Below are 19,656 nucleotides of genomic sequence, written 5' to 3' on the forward strand. Positions count from 1 at the left end.
ACAACGAAAAACCTTACACTCTCACACACTCATAACACACACACATACACACACACACACACACACACACACACACACACACGAGAGAGAGAGAGAGAGAGAGAGAGAGAGAGAGAGAGAGAGAGAGAGAGAGAGAGAGAAGGGGGGAATCTTTTAAACTGTGAACTAAATTTTGAGTGAAAATGTTTCCATAGTAGTTGGCTCATGAACAAAATGTAGTTCCTTCTTCCCCACTACTATATCTGAACATGAGTGTGTGTGTGTGTGTGTGTGTGTATGATAGATATGGTAGATAGATAGATAGATAGATAGATAGATAGATAGATAGATAGATAATCTCCCTGAGCTTTTCATTTTAAGGCTAGGGGTAGGGTTCTTTTGGTAAGACTGAATGAAAATTTACATAACAAAAAGTCACAGAGCAGCAGCCGGGGCTGGAGCTTGGAGTTCTTGCCCAGCAAGCCGAAAGCTCTGCACTAGCTGGACTTGGTTGCTCATGCCTGAGATTCAGCACTCTGGGAAATGGAATTAGGATAAGAAGCTCAAGGTCATCCCAGCTATATGGGGGTTTGAGGGCATCCTGGTCCACATTACACAAGGCCTCACAAGCTGGAACCAAACCAAGTCACAACAACAAAATGGCACAGAGACTGCAAGCGTTCAAACAAGGTGAGAGGTGTTGCGGCTGGATGTTAGGACGTGCTTGTCTATTAGAAATCCCAGTAAGCACTTTTTCTTGGTTTTATCTCTCTCTCTCTGGACAAGAGGAAAAAAAAAATCTCATTTCTAGTGTCTTGATTTTTTTTTAACAGTACATTTGAAGTAAGTAGATGAGCTTTGTTGATGTAAACACATAGCTCTCACCTCCAAGAAGCTAAATGTGAGAGACCACGGTCCAGGAGCACAGATCCTGTAACTCCAAATAGTATATTCTAACTAGTACCAGTTTCATGAAGAGTTTATTTCAACAGGGTAAAAAAAAATCATAAATCAAGGTACTTTAAAAACACATTGGTGGACAGACTAGAGATGTTGCTCTGCGGTGAATCACATACATTTTCAAAGGCTCCAAGTTTGGTTCTCTGTATCCACAACAGGTGACTCATATCGGTCAGTAACTCCAGCTTCAGGAGAATCCCTGGGCACATACCCTCACACAGACAGAAGACAGCGCACACACGCGCGCGCGCACGCACACACACACACACACACACACACACACACACACACACACACACACACACACACACACACACACACACACACCACATGACTAATTAAAGAAATAAAAATTAATGCTGCTATGAACATAGCTGAGCATGTATCTTTGTGCTCAATCATAGCACAAAGATACATGCTCAACTATGTTCATAGCAGCATTATTTGTAATAGCCAGAACCTGGAAACAACCTAGATGCCTGTCAACTGAAGAATGGATAAAGAAAATGTGGCACATATACACAATGGAGTACTACTCAGCAGAGAAAAACAATGACAGCATGAAATTTGCAGACAAATGGATGGAACTAGAAAATATCATCCTGAGTGAGGTAACCCAAACCCAGAAGGACAAACATGGTATGTATTCACTCATAAGTGGATACTAGATGTAAAGCGAAGGACAATCAGACTGCAACCCACAGGTCTAGGGAGGCTACATAGCAGGGGGACCCTAAGATGACTGTGGCTTATAATAAGTTTTGGTTTTACCCAATCACTGGGCAAGCCTCAGTGAAATATTTTACTACTAGGATAAAAATTTGCACTGTATCAAGCTGGTGAAAGAAAATGTTGGCTGTACATTCAGGAGGGGAAGCTAAAATCTTTTTAGATTATGGATTCACCTATAGAAAAATGTTTGCCATAAATCAAACAGTGAAGGGGAAGGTGAATAGGAATCTCACATACACAACTTAAATAAAAAATAGCTCTCTGAATGGATTAAGATAGGTTTCTTCTGTATCACAGAATCTAGTCAATATTTATATGTATAATTCAGCTACCATTTGGCTTAAAAGGGCTTATTGGGAAATGTTATCATTTATACTATTTTCTACAGAGAAAATATTTTACTGTTTAAAATAAATAAATTAATAAAAAACAAACAAACAAAAATGCTTTGGAGGGTGTTAGTTATTATGTGGCACTGTGTTATTTATTAAGCGGCGCTGTTTACCATGCAAGAGAAGCCACGAAGCACAACAAAACCCACTGTAAGAGCTGATTAGGGGAAGGAGAACAGAGGGGATGTGCTTAAACTTACTGAAGATCCTGCAGGGAGAGAGAAGGGAGGGGTCTGGGACCAGCTTCTTATGGATTCCCCTGCACATTCGCATATGGGTTTACATAGCTGTGCCACACATGTGCATAGATTATGTGACTGAAGTGCACAGATTACGTAGGGTGTAAGGCCCCCCAGGAATGACTATGTGTCTCCCCAGCACATGTGTGGTCATGGGGGAGTGGCTAGAAATTCCACTCAGGTGAGGAGAGGTTACAGCAAAGCATCCATTATTATCCTCTGGAACTGGAGTTGCACACAGTTGTGAGTCGCCATTGGGTTTTGAAAAAACCACCACTGAGTAATTTCTCCAGTCCACTATTTCATTTTTAATTGTGTGTGTGTGTGGGAGGGGGGGTGGCGGGGGGGGGGGGCGGGGCAGATATACAGATGTGAGTGCAGGTGATCTTGGAGTCCAGAAAATGGTGCCTGACCTCCTAGAACTGGCAGTTGTAAGCCACCTGACAAGGGTGCCGGGTTCTCTGCAGAGCAGTAACCCTTCCAAAACTACTTCTCCAGTTTCATCATAGAAGTTCTCATTGGTCAACCATCCTTGAGTGATATTTAACACAGGTGTGGCTTTTTTCTTCTTTTGAGGGCCTGGGGACTTCAGTTCATAGCTTTAAACTTCAGAAATATATTTCTAGTTTTGCACCTGCTCAATTTGAAAGTGAAATTCTATTGCCTTTAAAACTAGTAAGAATTGTGCTGCAGTCTGAATGATATGTGGAGTTGGCCCATCCATCCATCCATCCATCCATCCATCCATCCATCCATCCATCCATCCATCCATCCATTTTTTTTAACCAAATTTCTTTATTTGAAGTAATGGTACAAACTAAAGAACTTAAGTGGATGTTGCAATGTGATTTCTAGAAAAGGTAAAATAACCAGGCATGCATGTGTTGCTCCACGACCAGGGAAGTCACCCATGCTTCTGGGGTTTATGATTCTTAGTTTTTATTATCACTGTGTCTCAGGGTGTGCTTTTCAGGGGCTCCTATCTTGCCCAGGTTGGTTATGTGGTCACCCAGTTCTCTGATGGATTTCACCCATTCAGGTAACAAGTATCCACAAAGTTATGTAAGTGGGGGGTTTGTGAAGGTCCAGTCACAACTGATTCACAGTCTTTTCCACATGCAATTGCACACTCCATTGTGTAGTCCATACTTCTAGGCATCAGGTCTTGATGTCCTGCAGCAAAGCTGCCCACCTCCTAGGTACTGTAGCCTCATCAGTTCCCCAGTTTCCCTCTTCTCATGAGATCAGAACAATTTGGCAAAGTTCTTCAGAGCCACACACACCATCCTGCTCAAAGTAGCAAGACACAGACAGACAGACATTGGAGGCATATAACTCCAGGTTGATCTGGAGGTCCATGGCAGCCTCTGTGCCATGGTGGGAGTTCTGGCTCACCTTCAGGAGTGACTTGGTGGTCATGGCCACGACAAGGTGGTAGAGGGCTCTGGCTTGGAGCGGTTGGCTGACAGCCATATTTGAACACTGTTGAAGCAGGAAGCTGTGGTGGTTCTGGGCAGAGAACATCTTCCTTCATTCCTGGGTATCAGAAGCAGATTTTTAAGATAGAAGTCATGGTTTTTTGTTTTGTTTTGTTTTTTTATTTATTTTGTGTGTGTGTGTGTGTGTGTGTGTGTGTGTGTGTGTGTGTGTGTGTGTGTTCTGTTATGTCTTTAAAGTTGTTTTTGAAATGCCACCTCCAACCCTTTTTTGGTTTTGGAGACAGGTTTTCTCTGTGTCTCCTGGCTGTCCTGGAACTTGCTCTGTGAGTTCCAGGCTGGACTCAGACTCAGAGATCCACTTGTCCGAGTGCTGGGATCAAAGGTGTGCACAACCAGACCTGGCTGTTGTGAGATGCTTTAATAAAGTGGTTCTGGAGTTCCATTTCAGCTCTGGAAATAAAAAGCAAAACAGCAAACAATTCACAGACCACTTGGACTATAAGATAGAGTTATAAAACACACACACACACACATGCACACATGCACACACAGGACATGTCACCAATAAGAGAACTATTGGAGGCTGAGGAGTACCCCATTTGCTTTCCTTGAAAATAGGTGATCCATCGTCTAGGCATTGGCAAATAGATCCACAGCAATGTGTTTATCCAACACCCATTCAAGCTCTTTATGGAAATGTCAAGAATATATTTTACCATAGGGGCAGAAAGCTGTCCTGGAGAAAGTACAGAAGAAGCTGGCCCCATGATGCCCAAATTCACTCTCTGAAGTTGACTTTAAAAAGATTTGCAGAAGAGGTTAAGGATGATGCTCAATGTACAGGTGTGGTGATATATAGTGTACCCTAATAAACTCTCTCTCTCTCTCTCTCTCTCTCTCTCTCTCTCTCTCTCTCTCACACACACACACACACACACACACACACACCACACAAACACACGTACTCACATACACATATTTTCTCTCTCACACACACACTCTCTTTTGCACATGTGTATACACACATACACACACACACACACACACACACACACACACACACACACACACTGTTTATTCCCTCAGAGTTCGTGAGGCTGAATTTAAAGAAGTATAAGAATGCAGTTTAGAGAGGGTGTTCGTTAAAGAGATTGGCAACATTATAAAGAAGCCAAGAGCTTTACACCAGGATAACTGGAAAGATGCTACAAGGGCATCTCAGGAATCTATGAGACCCTGCCATCAGAGCAACAGGTGTACACATGAACTGGAGTTTTGGTACCTGTGAGATGGGGTCTCCCAGGCACTGGTAATCTACCAAGTATGATAGGGTTTGGGTTTGGGATAGGTGAGGTCCCTGAGACAGAGCATATCTTGGTGCTGGTCTGTGTCAACAGGGCCTGCCCTCTCACATGGAACACTTATACTTCTCTTTGCCACCACACATCCTCCTTCAGCCCCAGATCTGACTCGTTCGCTGAAGGACACATGCCTGGCTAGGACATTGAGGGGTGGCCCTGTCCCATAGAACTAAAAAAGGAAAATTTCACAACAGGGAGAATGAACATCTTGTATGATACAATGAAGGAACACAGCAGGATGGACCAGTGGCTTCTCAGCAACTCTGGGATCCAACCCATGCCCCTTCCACAGGAATTCATCAGGTTACCATGCTTGCCTCTGTGGAAATGAGACAAGCTGATGACACCTAGTGTTCTCACTGGTCCTTCTGAAAATGTTGCTGGATCCAGAAGGACCCAAAGTCCACACTCAGGTTCTGCATTTTCCCCCTTCAGGTACCTTACAGCTTGTTCCCTTCAAAGACACTTTTAATGACTTTGTGGTGTTGGGGATGAAGTTACTTTTCCTGGGACTTTTGAGCACCACAGGGCCAGTTCTCCTGTGAAAGGAAGATGCAGGAAAACCCCCGTGGTCATCTTTCACAAACATCACTTTTATTCCGAGATTCATGGCAGTTACTGTAGTAGGACAGGCCCCACAGGGTCGAGGAAATTGGCCCAGATCAGTAGCCAGGGAATGCACATAATGTACTCCTTAAGAGCTAACCTGGAGTCTGCAACAGGAGCTGTCAGAGTTTCTGATTATGCTGAGTCTGACTGAGGACCTAGCAACAATTGCTGTCAAAGTTCCTGATTGTGCCCACCTAATGAGGGATGACCACACAGACTGGGCACTGGGATAAGGATATATAAGGGCTACCCTGTTATTAAATAAAGGAGCTCATTATTTGCTTTCAACAGACTCCCAGTGTCGGAGTCGTTGATGCCACGCCTTCTCACCCCCTGCCCCAAGGGAGCCGCTAGAACCTAAGCAATATCTGGCGCCCAATGTGGGGCTTCTGTTACTTTGTTTCTCCCAGCGCAGCATCTGATTGGCTCCTTCTCTTCACTCACTACCATGCTTGACAGTGGCCCCAAGAAACACAAACAGTGTGTTTCAATGAGAAGTGCTGTGTTATCTCAGTCCCTTTGGCAGGTAAGCATTGGGACCCCCACTTCTTCTTCTGTGTTGTCTGTCATGTTTATCTGCCCATTCCATTAGGAAGGCGCATTTATTTTCATTTCGATTTGTTTGGCACTTCCACATAAGGATTGATCTCCTAGGAGGTAGAACCAAGACTCGGCTCCCGTTTGCCATCCCTCATCTGGAGACACCATGTGGGCATATGGTCATGGCCTAAAACAACCACAAAAGTCCCCCATTAAGCACAGGACATAAGGGTCTGATACAAATTTTCATCCCATTGAAAAGATGGGTAATCTTTTCATCACCCCCACCAGTTCCCTGTCACATATCTCCACAATATCTGATGAGGAGGAGACAGACAGTTTGGGCCCTGAGAAAACTGTTAGTTTGGACTGGAGAAATTTGTCAGGAAAAACGTAGCTGTCAGTTTGGTCCCTGGGAATCTGTCAAGGAGAACATAACTGTCAGTTTGGGCCCCAAGAAATCTGTCAGGGAGAATATAGCTGTCAGTTTGGGCCCCGAGAAATCTGTTACTGTTAGTCTGCTACTAAGAGTGAGGAAGGGAAGTACTTGGAGAAGCAGAGTGTGATGTGACCTGGGTAGACTTTGGACACATTTCCAGCTCCTGCCCCCTGATGCTTCTGAGGGGCAGGGTCTTCGCAGAATCCCTGTGGCTCAGGATTCCATCATTTGCTCCCTTCTTCCTGGCTGGACCCCTGAGCAGGGCATGGACACGGGTGTCATGGGCTTTCTGCATGGTTCTGCCTGCAGGTCCCTTTCCATACATGGGTCCTCTCCAACACCACGGCTGCAGAATTGTGGCATTCTGCATCCTCTGAAAAACTCTTAAAATGCAACAACACACGAGAAAGAGAACCTTGTGACTCCAGCTATACAGGGCATCTTTCCAACTGTGGTCACCCTGCTCTGCCCTGCTCTCCAAGCTGCTTCCTCCTGTGTAAACCTCTGCTCCCAGTCACCTCTGTCCCTCAACACCTAGCTCCCACCCCATACCACTTTTCTCCTCCCTCAGCACCTCCTCTTTTCCCTCCCCCACTCCTCTCTCTCTCTCTCTCTCTCTCTCTCTCTCTCTCTCTCTCTCTCTGTCAGAGCTGAGGACCAAACCCAGGGTCTTGCGCTTGCTAGGCAAGCACTTTACCACTGAGCTAAATCCCCAACCCTTTCTCCCTTCTCTTAACGTGGTCAACACCCTTCTGCCGTTGACTTCTAGTCCAACATATTTAGATTTCCCATGTATAGGATACAGTGAGATTTGTTTTCTGGGATGCTAGATATGTTGATAGGTTCCATTGAACCATCCCACAGTATCTAGACCTAGCTTCCCAATGCATTGTATCCCATAAATACACATAATTATGATCTGTCCATTGACACAGACATGAGTAAAACATTCATCCAAACACAGAAAGGTGCCTGGGCCAGGCCTGCTGCTTGTTCTCCAGACGCCCCCCTGTGCCCCATTTCTGAGGAGAGACTCTCTTCTGCCCCTGGTGAGGTTTCCTTGATGGACAGCAACAGCACAGTCTCATCACAGCGTTTCCTATCCTTCTTGTCCATGCTCTCAAGCCTCTAGGCTGGCCACGGCTGCTGGTGGACTTGCCCTTTGCTGAGGCTCTGTGGGAGCACAAGCTGTCTTCTGTGATATCACTGCTGGTGCTCCTTGAATAAATGCAGGGAGCACTCTTGGAACGTTGGTGGGCTTGGTCCAAAGTGAGTGTCCTCTGGAGTGGCCTGTGGGGGTTCTCTGTGGCCCTTCTGTCTCCTCTTTGACCTGCCTGCTGGCCATAGGCAGACACCTGACCACTAATGGGTGATCCTCTGAGCAATGTGCCAAGAGTGGGCTCCCTCCTCCTCCTTCCGGTTGGTAGAGGGAAAGCAACAGGATCCTCTAGGCAAGGGAATGGCGTCACCACTGGTTTCATGAGTTGAACTAAGGTTGTGCAGCTAGGCCCCTGGAGAGCCTGCCCTTGCAGTAAACAATATGAATACATGGTTTGGTTGAATTTCCTCTAACATAATGAGTCTTTTATGTAGCATGAATCTTAAAGAGTCTTATTAATAAAACTCAAACCCGAGGCCAGTTATTGGGGTGATTGCTGGAAGATCAGAGACACAGAACAACCCACAGTTTCCTCACCTCGCCAGTCCCTCAGCTGGTCTTGTTTCCTCAGACTGGAAGCTACTGTGTCCTCATCCCAAAGGCTCTCAGCTGAACTGTGCTGCTCCAAAGCCCGAATACTTAACCAGCCGAATGCTTTACTCACTACATGCTTTTTTCTCCCCTAATTCCTGGTCCTCATGCCTTATATACTTTTCTCTTTCTGCCCCCACTCCCTGGGATTAAAGGTTGTGTTTCTGGGATTAAAGGCATGTGTCACCATGCTTAACGGTTTCTAAAGTGGCCTTGAACTCAGAGATCCACCTAGCTCTGCCTCCCAAGTGCTGGGATTAAAGGTGTGCACCACCACCGCCCAACTTCTGCTACAGCTTACTCTTCCCATTTTCTAGCCACCAATTTTGGCTTTGTTATAGTGGCTGTCTGTTCTCTGACCCCAGATATGTTTATTTCAGGGAACACACAATATTTTGGGGAACACAATACCCACCACATTTTTATATCCCAGGCTTGGAACCCAATATGTTCCATGGCTTCCACAATTGCAGGGGCGGGCAAGCTGGGGACCATTTCTTCACAGAGATTTGGTGAAGCCTCCCGTCTTTCCTGAGCCAGGGGGGTGTCATCACTTCATCCACTGTTGGCCTACGCCTGGGGTTGACTGTCAAGAGGCTAAGCAGGTCTGGAGTTCTTCTGACAGGCCCAAGGGGACAGGATACTTCCCTCTCACAACCTGCTCTCAGAGCTCTGGTGAGGTGACGGCATCAGATGGGACTTCCCCGACCACCATGAAATATAAAACAACTCCCAAGGTCCATATGTCGACCTTGGGGCCGTCATAAAGTCTTTCAAGGAGAAATTCAGGGGCACCAAATTGGTAAGTCCCACAGTAATAGCTAAGCTTTTTCCCAGGCTTGACTTGGGTGCCAAGGCCAAAGTCGATGATTTTGACTTTTCCGTTCCCATCCACCATGATGTTGTCTGGTTTCAGGTCCCGATGAATTATTCCATGCTCATGGCAGTAACTCGAAGCACTTAGGATTTGCCTGAAGATCCCCCGGGCATGGTCCTCCTCCAGGTGGCCAGCCTTTTGGACATATTGATATAGTTGTTTCCCCTCAGCCAGCTCCATGGTGAGGTATGTTCTCTTCTCAGACTCAATCACTTGGACAAGTGAGATGATGTTGGGGTGGTTGATCATCTCCTGGGGTCTTCTGTGGCTGGGTTTGCTATCAGAGTTGAGTTTATTCCCTCCTCCCCGTCCATCTGTCCCCTCCCTAACCCAGAAGAAGGTCTGATTTGCACTGAACTCCCGAGTCCAGCAGGCCCCTGGGAAGCAGCTTCTTGTTAGACAGGTGGGGGACCCGCAGGCATTTTGGTTTTTAGAATTCTATGAACAGCCCTTCCTCAACGTCTTACAATCGCTCTACTTATTCTTTTCTGAAACTGTTTTTGGTGCCGGTGTGAGGCATTTTTCTGTGGTCATTGAAACAAACTGGGGGTGAATCCTACCATCACAACCCAGCAGTCCTGTCCTTCTGGCCGCAGCTGGTGGGATGTCGGGTGGGAGGTGGCACGAGCCAGGAACCGTCGGGCAGCCAGGCAGGGGCCCCTCCTGCACCGACTCCCCGCCAGACACACCACAAAGCTACCAGCCAGGGCCACCTCCACTGGGTAGGAAATTGCACCCTGGGTCTGTGAGTAGCTTCTCTGAGAGAGTTCCCTGGTCTTTAGGGTGCTGCACTCAGGAAGTGTTGAAAGTCTGAGGGGGCTGAAGGGGGCGCCCTGACTTCCGAGGTGGCTGCAGGGTGCCTGGGTCCAGAAGGCAATCATCCCACACATCCTGGGCACACCGTGGTCCGAAGTGCTAACAGACCTTAAAAATAGTATTCCCCAGCAAGTGTATGTGTGTGTCCATGTGTGCACAGGTTCACATGCTGCACAGAGAGGTGTGAAGGCCAGAGATCAGCCTTGGGCGCCATTCCTCAGGAACTGTCCACCTTGGTTTCTGGGACAAGATCTCTCACTGGGATATGGGGTTTGGTGATTGGACTAGGCTGGTTTGTAAGAAACATACAGGGACCCACCTGTCTCCACCTCCCATCCCTGTGCTGGGATTATAAGCTCATGTGGTCTTGCTTGGCTTTTTACCTGGTTGCTGGGGACCAAGCAAAGTCTTCATGTTTGTACAGCAAGTGTTTTACCAACTGGACTCTCACACGGGCCCCCAGATATAGGGATGATTTTTTTGAGGCCAAAGATTATACTCTTAGAGCTCTCTATTTTCTTTCAGCAATTTGGTTTTCTGAAAAACTTCCCAGACTCTTTATAACCCATCCAACTCACCTGGCCCCACAGAGAAGCCCCTTCTCTCCAATTGGCAGAGGTTCAGAGTCATGCACACACCATCAGTTACTAGCAGACGGCAGTGTGGATGAGGGCTATCACTCACCAAATGCACCATGATTCTTGGATAGTGTGCAGCCCCGTGTTACCCACAGCCACTGAAATGTGGTTGTTTATGACAGGCATCAGAAAAGAAAAGGGCCTAGTTCCCAGAACTGTTGTATAACTCTGTGTCTCCATCTTTATGTTGAAGATGAACTTGACCTCTCTCTCTCTTTTTCTCTCCTCCTCTAGCCCTCCTCTTTGCTATGTTGCCCGGGCTAGTCCTGAACTACTGAGCTCAACCTTTGTGCCTTAGTCTATTATCTTGGGGGGGGCGTGTAAGGAGGTGGGCAGGTTGTAATGGAGTCTAAAGTCCTCCTGTTTCACAAGATTGGCACTGAAGCCTATGAGGTCCAGCAGCCTGCATGTTCAGCTCCAGATTTGGAGACTCCAGGGAAAAGCCCACGACTTGCTCTCAATCCCACAGGGAAGTTTGAAATCAGTGCTTCCCCTCCCTTTCACACACATGTGCTCACACACATGTGCACACACACGTGTATACACACACACACACACACACACCGCTCTCTAATTTCTATTTCCTAGTCCACTGCATCTATAGCAGCATGGGGAGGGCTTCTAAATGAGTGCCGACAAGAGAAAGTAGTGTCTAGGTAAAGAATTGCTCTTGGATAGAGTGGTATATACCTTTAGTCAGCTTTAAGATCATTGCTAGGAATGCAGCCCTCTACTGAGTTACAAAAGTAGTGATATGTTCTCAAATGCCAATATCGTCATTGCCCCCTAACTGCTGAACCTCAAAACTACAGGAAGGAAAACACACACTTGTAATCTCAGCACTTGGGAGACTGAGGCAGGAGGATTGCAAATTTGAGACCAAGCTAGACTACAGAGTGGGTTCTCCCTTCCAACAAACAAACAAGCTAAATCAACCAACCTAAAAAGAACATAGGTGTTGCTGGATTCTAACAGCTCCCTCAGGGGAGGGAGTGAGAAGGCGTGGTGTCACAGTAGACATGGGAGTCAGTTGAAGGCAAACAGCAAACTTGTTTATTCAATAATGGGGAAGGCCTTATATAACCTCCTTCCAGCACCCAGTCTGTGTCCCAATCTGGTGGCATTGCATGGTCATCCCTCATTGGCTGGGCATGATCAGGAACTCTGACAGCTCCTGTTGTTAAGTCCTCAGGCAGACTTCAGATTGGCCCATAAGAAAGTATGTTATGGGCTGGAGAGATGGCTTAGAGGTTAAGAGCACGGACTGCTATTCCAGAGGTCCTGAGTTCAATACCCAGCAACCACATGGTGGCTCACAACCATCTGTAATGAGATCTGGTGCCCTCTTCTGTATACATAATAAATAAATAAATCTTTAAAAAAAACAAGACTAGCTGCAAGTCACTTGGAGGAGGACCACAGCTCAGCAACACTGAGAATGAAGACCACTAACTGCTTAAGAAGAAAAACAAACAAAGAAATATAGAAAGGATGAAGAAATTTTAAAAAGTTAGAAAATCCAAGCAAAATTAAACAAAAACAAACCAAACTCCAAACAAACAAAATACATTAAAAACTAAAAACCTAGAAATCAAAACAAAATACAACAAAGCCTGCAAAAGCTCCTAGAATATACAAATAACTAAAAAAAAATAATAATAAACACTAAGAAACAACCCAATGAATAATTGGGATAGGGTACTGAAAAGGGATTTCTCAGAAGACACACAAATGGCTTAAGAAATACATCTATACACACACACACACACACACACACACACACACACACATATATATATAAATGTTCACAGTCTTTGGCCATCAGGGAAATGGAAATTAAAACTATTCTGAGATTTTGTTTTACTCTAGTCAGAATGGCAAAGATTAATAAAAGGCAACAAATGCTGGTGTGGATGTGGATGATGGAAACCCTCATGCACTGTGGATGCTGGTGTGGGTGTGGATGATGGAAACCCTCATGCACTGTGGATGCTGGTGTGGATGTGGGGGATAGAAGCCTCATGCACAGTTGATACTGGTGTGGATGTAGGGTATGGGAGCCTCATGCACAGCTGATGATGGTGTGGATGTGGATGATGGAAACCCTCATGCACTGTGGATGCTGGTGTGGATGTGGGGGATAGAAGCCTCATGCACAGTTGATACTGGTGTGGATGTGGGGGATGGAAACCCTCATCCACTGATAATGGGAGTGCAAACTGGTTCGGCCACTGTAGAAATCAGCGTGGCTGTTCCTCAGAAAACTAGCAATAGATCTACCATGTGGTCCAGCTATTCCACTCCTGGGTATATACTCAAGGGACTCAATTTCCTGCTGCTGAGACCCTTACTCACCCACGTTCAGTGGTGCTCTATTCACAATAGCCGGAATATGTAAACAGCCTAGACATCCATCAACTGACGAAGGACTAATGAAAATGTGGTACCCATACAAAATGGAATTTTATTCAGCTACAGAGAAAACTGAAATTATGAAATTTCTAAGTAAATGGATGGAACTGGGAAACATTACACTAAGTGAGGTGACCTGGACCCTGAAAGGCAAGCATGGCATGTTCTCATTCAGATGTGGATCCTTGCATCAAATCTTTAGATTTATTAGTGCAACTCTCAGATCTCATCAGAGAAATTTATTCGTGCAAAGTTAACATAGAAACTCACAACTTGTCAAAGAATAGAGAGTGTCAATGGAGCGTCCAGACGAAGTGGGATGTCACGTCGTACCCTTCCTCCTCTCAGGCTCAGGGACCATCATGGAAAAGGGGGCAGAGAGACTGTAAGAACCAGAGGGTGGGAAGAACCAGAGCAAATCATCATCTTCTTGGCATGACAGGACCACTGCCCTCACGAGCTGACTGCGGCTGTGGCTGCCTGCACAAGAGCCACACAAAACCATACAGTAAGCAGTCCAGCATGACTACCCATAGGAGCCACTGACAGTCAGTGGTTTCTGGGGAAGGGAGAGTCGTTTCTCCTCAAGAATGTGGCTCCTGATAGGCCAACCACACTCCAATGGATGCCTCCACATCCATGAACATATGAGCACAAATTGGAACCAGTGGGCTATTGAGAGAGAGAGAGGAATTGGAGGCTGGGGGAGCAGAGGTAGGGGAGATCTAGGAGAAGTTGGGGAGGAGTGGGTAGTGAATATGATCAAAATATATTCTATGGATATATGAAATTCTCAAAAAATACTGTATCTTAAAAAACAATAAGCAAAAATCCAAAACCCCAACAAAGCAAAAATACAACAAGAAAACCTAGAAAAGCAAAAACAAAATCAGAAAACCAAAGGCAACACAAAATCCCCCAAAATGTAAAAGTAATAAAAACACAAAGAAAATTTCAAACAAAAACTTTAACAAACCTGAAACCAGCCCAAACCAAGAAGCCAGAAAACCCAAAACATCAAAATTAAAACTCAAATAAACACTGAGCGATGATGGTGACACACACCTTTAGTCCCAGCACTCCAGAGGCAGAGGCAGGTGGACCTCAGGGTTTGGGGCCAGCCTGGGCTACAGAGTGAGTTCCAGGACAGCCAGGGCTACACAAAGAAACCATCTCTCAGGAAAACAAGAACAACAACAACAAAAATAAATAAAAATTAAACAAAACAAAACAAAACAAAAAAAACCCAAACCCCAAACACCTCAAATAGCCACAGGCTGGGGAGATAGTTTAGTAGTTAAATTGCTGCCTATGCAAAACAGGAGGGCCTCATTCCATCTCTAGAAATCTAGTATAAAAAAAATCAGTAAGTGCTTTTTTAATCTCGATTGCGGAGTCAGCACAGCAGATCTCTGGGAGCCACTGGCCTAGACACTTGACCAGCTCCAGTTCAGTGAGAGAGACTGTCTCAAAAAACAAGGTAGGCCCGGCAGTGGTGGCGCACACCTTTAATCCCAGCACATGGGAGGCAGAGGCAGGAGGATCTCTGTGAGTTCGAGGCCAGCCTCGGCTAAAGAGTGAGTTCCAGGAAAAGTGCAAAGCTACATACACAGAGAGACCCTGTCCTGGAAAAAAACAAAAAACAAAAAACAAAAAACAAAAAAGCAAACAACAACAACAACAAAAAAAAACAAAACAAAAAAACAAAAAAAAACCAAGGTAGATGACCTACCTTAGATACAATGGTCAAGTTGACTCCGGGAGTCAACACTTTTCCACACACAGTTGTTCTCACACCTACCCACATGTGCCCCTATAGAACACAAAAACACTCACTCGTGCACACACGTGCCCTCCCCCACACGTACACTTACACTCACCCACAGGTATAGCTACTCACACACAAAAACACACAGGTGCACACACTCAAACAGGTACTTGCATACAAGTGAACTTAAATACAAATACAAACACATACATATACCACACACACACATACAAGTCACACACACAAGCAAACCTATACACACACACATCTAGACACACATACACATACAAACACAAGCACACACACACAAGTCACACATACAAGCAAACCTACCAACACACACCTAGACACACATGCACATACACACACAAACCAATCAAATGCAAAATCCACACACAGCCTCCATTGATAACAGTTAAAGTCACACAGGGCACCACTCCACACCTCTTCTCAATACACCCCAAGAAATCCAGGCCAGGCCACAGCATAACATCTGCTGGCTGGACCCCTCACAACTGCTCCTCGTGAGGTCACAGCAGGACCTGTGCTGACACGGCTGGGCACGACACAAAGGCTCTGGCTCAGGTGGGCCATGGAGACTGGCATTGGGCTTTTAGAATCAGAGCCTGTAGGATGCTCTTAGGCTTCTGTCTGAACGTCTGCTGTGCCGTCCTCATATCTGCACTCGCCACGACAACTGTTCTTTGAATTCCGACGGCCCAAGGTGATGCTATAGCTTGACTTATAGAAAAATGTTCTGCTCATGAAATATAATAAAGCAATTTATTACCATAGCAATGCTGTCAGGAAGATACCTTTCTCATACTTTCCAAGGCCACTGGATTCTCATTAAAAAACAAAAAACAAAAACACCTGGGCGAAGGCCTTGGAAATAGATGAATGGTTAGAACATTTGCCCTTCGGAGTGTGAGGACCTCCGTGTGAATTCCCAGAGCCCATGTGAAGGCTGGACCCAGCAGCACACACCTGTAATATCAGAACTCCCAGAAGTGGGAAAGGCAATGGAGATAGGAAAATGCCTGGGGGTTTGTGGGCCAGGTAACGTGGCATATATGCCATCAAGTCACAGACCTTGATTCAAACAAGGGGGAAGATAAGGACTGGCAAAAATGTCCTCTAATCTCCACAAACATGGTAGGACAAATGCATGCCCATATGTATACAAGCATGTTACACACAAGTACGCATACATGCACGTGCATACAAACAGACACACAGACACACACACACACACACACACACACACACACACACACACACACACACACACACACTGAGAGGTCAGAAGAAAATGGGTCAATATATGCAGTACGAAATGAAAGCAAGCACACTTTATGAACTCTGATTCTTTAGCAAAACATTCCTTCAGAAATGAGGAAGACATTAAGAAGCTCCCAGAGATGAACACCGAGTGAACGGATTTCAGATGAGATGACCTAGGAATTCAGAAGAAATAAAGAACTTCCATACAGGTGACTCCACCCACAGTCAGAAAGGATGAACTCTGTTTCCTCCGAAATGTGAGAGACGTCATGTCACAAACCCCCAAACAGCAGTGTCGAGACTCAAGTGCACAGAGATGTCTCTTTGTGACACCAGTCCCCGGAGTGGTCGGGCAGGGTTGTGAGAGCAGCCTTCTGTCTGTTAATAAGAGGCATGAGTTCACATAGGAGTGGTGGGGTTTTAGTATTTTCAGCGTAATCTCCATGGTAACACAGAAAAAACTAGAATCGCGCAGAGAAGAGGGAGAAACTCAAGCATTTCTTCACTAAAAAATCAACTAAGATCAAAAGACGATAATCAGGAAATGAGAGACAGAGGCTGTGAGGTTAATGGAGGACACAGCAAATGCCTCTTCGGTGTTGAGTGCATGTTAGCTCACACTCTGTCTCTGTCTGTCTGTCTCTCTCTCTTACTTTGGTGAGCAAAGGTCCAAAGGTGGAAGAGACATGTGTGAGGACCAGGTGCTCTGTGCACACTGTGACCAGAAGGAACAGGGCCACTGTGCTGACACAGATGAAATAGATGTGAACCAGTCAAGTCACAGGACTCAGGGTGTCGTGCCATTCCTGAACACCCAGTGCTCCTGTGCGCTGGAGCCAGTGGCCAGCACCATGCCATGCACCAAGCTGAGCTACACAGCAGCTGACGTGCTGACATGGCAGTTTAAGATTTGTCTCAGGTGGTCAGAGAACACTGCAGGTGCCTAGTGAAGCCAGGTCCAGACACAGAAAACCTCTAAAGGTGCAGTGTGTTTAAAATGTGCTTAGATGCAGAAGACAGAAAAGGAAATGGGCACAGGCAGTCACAGAAAAAAAATAGTTTAAAAATAATAAAGTCTTTTAAGAGAGAATAACAGCTGGGTGGTGGTGGCGGCGGCGCACGCCTTTAATCCCAGCACTCTGGAGGCAGAGGCAGGTGGATCTCTGTGAGTTCGAGGCCAGCCTGGGCTACAGAGCTAGTCCAGGACAGGCTCCAAAGCTACAGAGAAACCCTGTCTCGAAAAAACCAAAGAGAGAGAGAGAGAGAGAGAGAGAGAGAGAGAGAGAGAGAGAGAGAATAACATAATATAAAAACAATAAGCCACATAAAGGTGGAAAATACACAGGGTGTCTTGATCCTGGATCCTTGGTTGAATTTGAATTTTTTAAATGCTAATGTACAAAAAACAGACATTGGTTTATGGAAACTCCTAAATTAAACCAACATAAATATTTTTTAAAAATTACTTAACTTTAAAATGGAATTCAGAAAATATGTTATGTTTGGGGAGAGGTTATGACTTTGTTTCCACTGAAAACACGAAGTTATGATTCTCTTCAAAACTAATAAAGATCAGCTTTGATTGGAGGAGACCTCCTGAAAATCTTGGCTACTGACCTGAAGAAAGGAGCCAAGGAAGACTACAGGACAGGTGATATGTGTGCTGATCCCTTTCCTAGGAAACAGCTCTGAGACTGAATGAGCCATGATAAATCTTATTGCCTACTGTCCTCATGACTTATTATTACATGCCATCCTTTCATATGGTATGGAGAGAGGTTTGATTATACAGTCCAGATGGACTTATAACATTGACAAGTGTGTTTACCTGCTCAAACAGAACAAAAAAATCATTTTAATTGGGTTGTGCATACTGCACATTCCATTCTTGCGTTAATGCAGATATGTATACACACACACACACACACACACACACACACACACACACACATATATATAACCTTATACGTTTGCATGTTTTCAGAAAGAAAAAAGAACCAATCAACAATGAAGACAAGTGTGATCAAGCTTCTCAGAATGCCTCTCCAGCCTCACAAACCACTCTTGATCTTGTGATTCTTGGGTTAAAACAGACTAACCTCCATGCCCCACCCACCCATGCCAGACATCCAGTTTGGGAGGGTCACTGAGTCAACTTCAGACACTTCTACTTGTCCCTACTTAGTTCCACACTGCACCTTCTATCCATAGTAGTGACTGTTTAGTTCTGTGGCAAATGGAATGCTGTGAAATGACCCTTTCTGGCACCAACAGGTCTCTCTCCTCTTCTCCTACTGTTGGCTCTTATGGAAGCAGGGCCAATAAGAGACCTCCAATAAAAAAAAAAGTCAGAGGGCTAGAGAGATAGCTCAGTGGTTTAGAGCATTTGATGCTTTGGCAGAAGACCTGGATTTGGTTACCAGCACCCACATCCTAACTCTAATTCTAGGGATTGGATGCCCTTTTCTGACTTCCACAGGCATGGGCATGGTGCACATATGTATTCATACATGTGAAAAATAAATCTTTAAGAAAAGAGGAGGAGGAGGAGGAGAAGGAAGAGGGTCAAAGGGCTGGTGAGACAGCGCAGTGGGTATGGCACCTGCCAGCAAGCCTGAAGCCTGAGTTCAATCTCTGAGACCACATAGTGGAAAGAGAGCAGACAAGTTGTCCTCTGACATTCATGTGCAGACCATGTATGCACGCATGCGCGCGTGCGCACACACACACACACACACACACACACACATGCAGACACACAGACATACACACACACACACACACATGCAGACACACAGACATACACACACACACACACATGCAGACACACAGACATACACACACACACACACACACACACACACACACACACACACACACACACACACAAATACTGAAATGAAACACTCTCTTTAAAAAAAAAGTCGTAGTAAAAAAGGTTTGTTAATGGGAATAAGTTATAGTTTCTAAGTTTTAATAAGGTCATATGCTCTACTCATTAGCACCATGTAAAGTCAACTCACATTTTGTCCTGTTTATTAAACAGCAGAAATCTCTTTCCAGTCCACTCTAATGCAGACACAATTCACTTTAGTGTATAAAGCAACTGCAAAGACTTTGAGTGTGCTCAGCTAAATTATTTTTAGGTTCAAATAAAATATTTTGTTAATGTAATTTTCAAGTCATTTTAACATTCAATAGAAAAATAACAAGACCTTTCTTGTCACCATTGCCAACTCCACCTGCCACTCCTTACACATGCTGGGGACTCGGGCTGTGCTGCAGAGAGACCTGAGACTGGGATCCATTTTAGTTCATTCATAAACCTCACGCAACTGAAGTGACATCCAGCAAATATGTCTACTCACATCTGCAGAGCTCTAGATACTCAATGTGAATAAAGTGATACCTCTCTGCAACA

At 45.3% G+C, this 19,656-nt stretch overlaps 1 pseudogene; it reads right to left on the reverse strand.

Moving 5' to 3' along the window:
• The window catches only part of LOC118596563, an 82,123-nt pseudogene extending 72,557 nt beyond the window's left edge, over nucleotides 1-9,566 (reverse strand).
• Between the last annotated feature and the right edge of the window lie 10,090 nt (nucleotides 9,567-19,656).

The sequence above is a fragment of the Onychomys torridus genome, chromosome 15, assembly GCF_903995425.1.
Source record: "Onychomys torridus chromosome 15, mOncTor1.1, whole genome shotgun sequence".
NCBI lineage: Eukaryota > Metazoa > Chordata > Mammalia > Rodentia > Cricetidae > Onychomys > Onychomys torridus.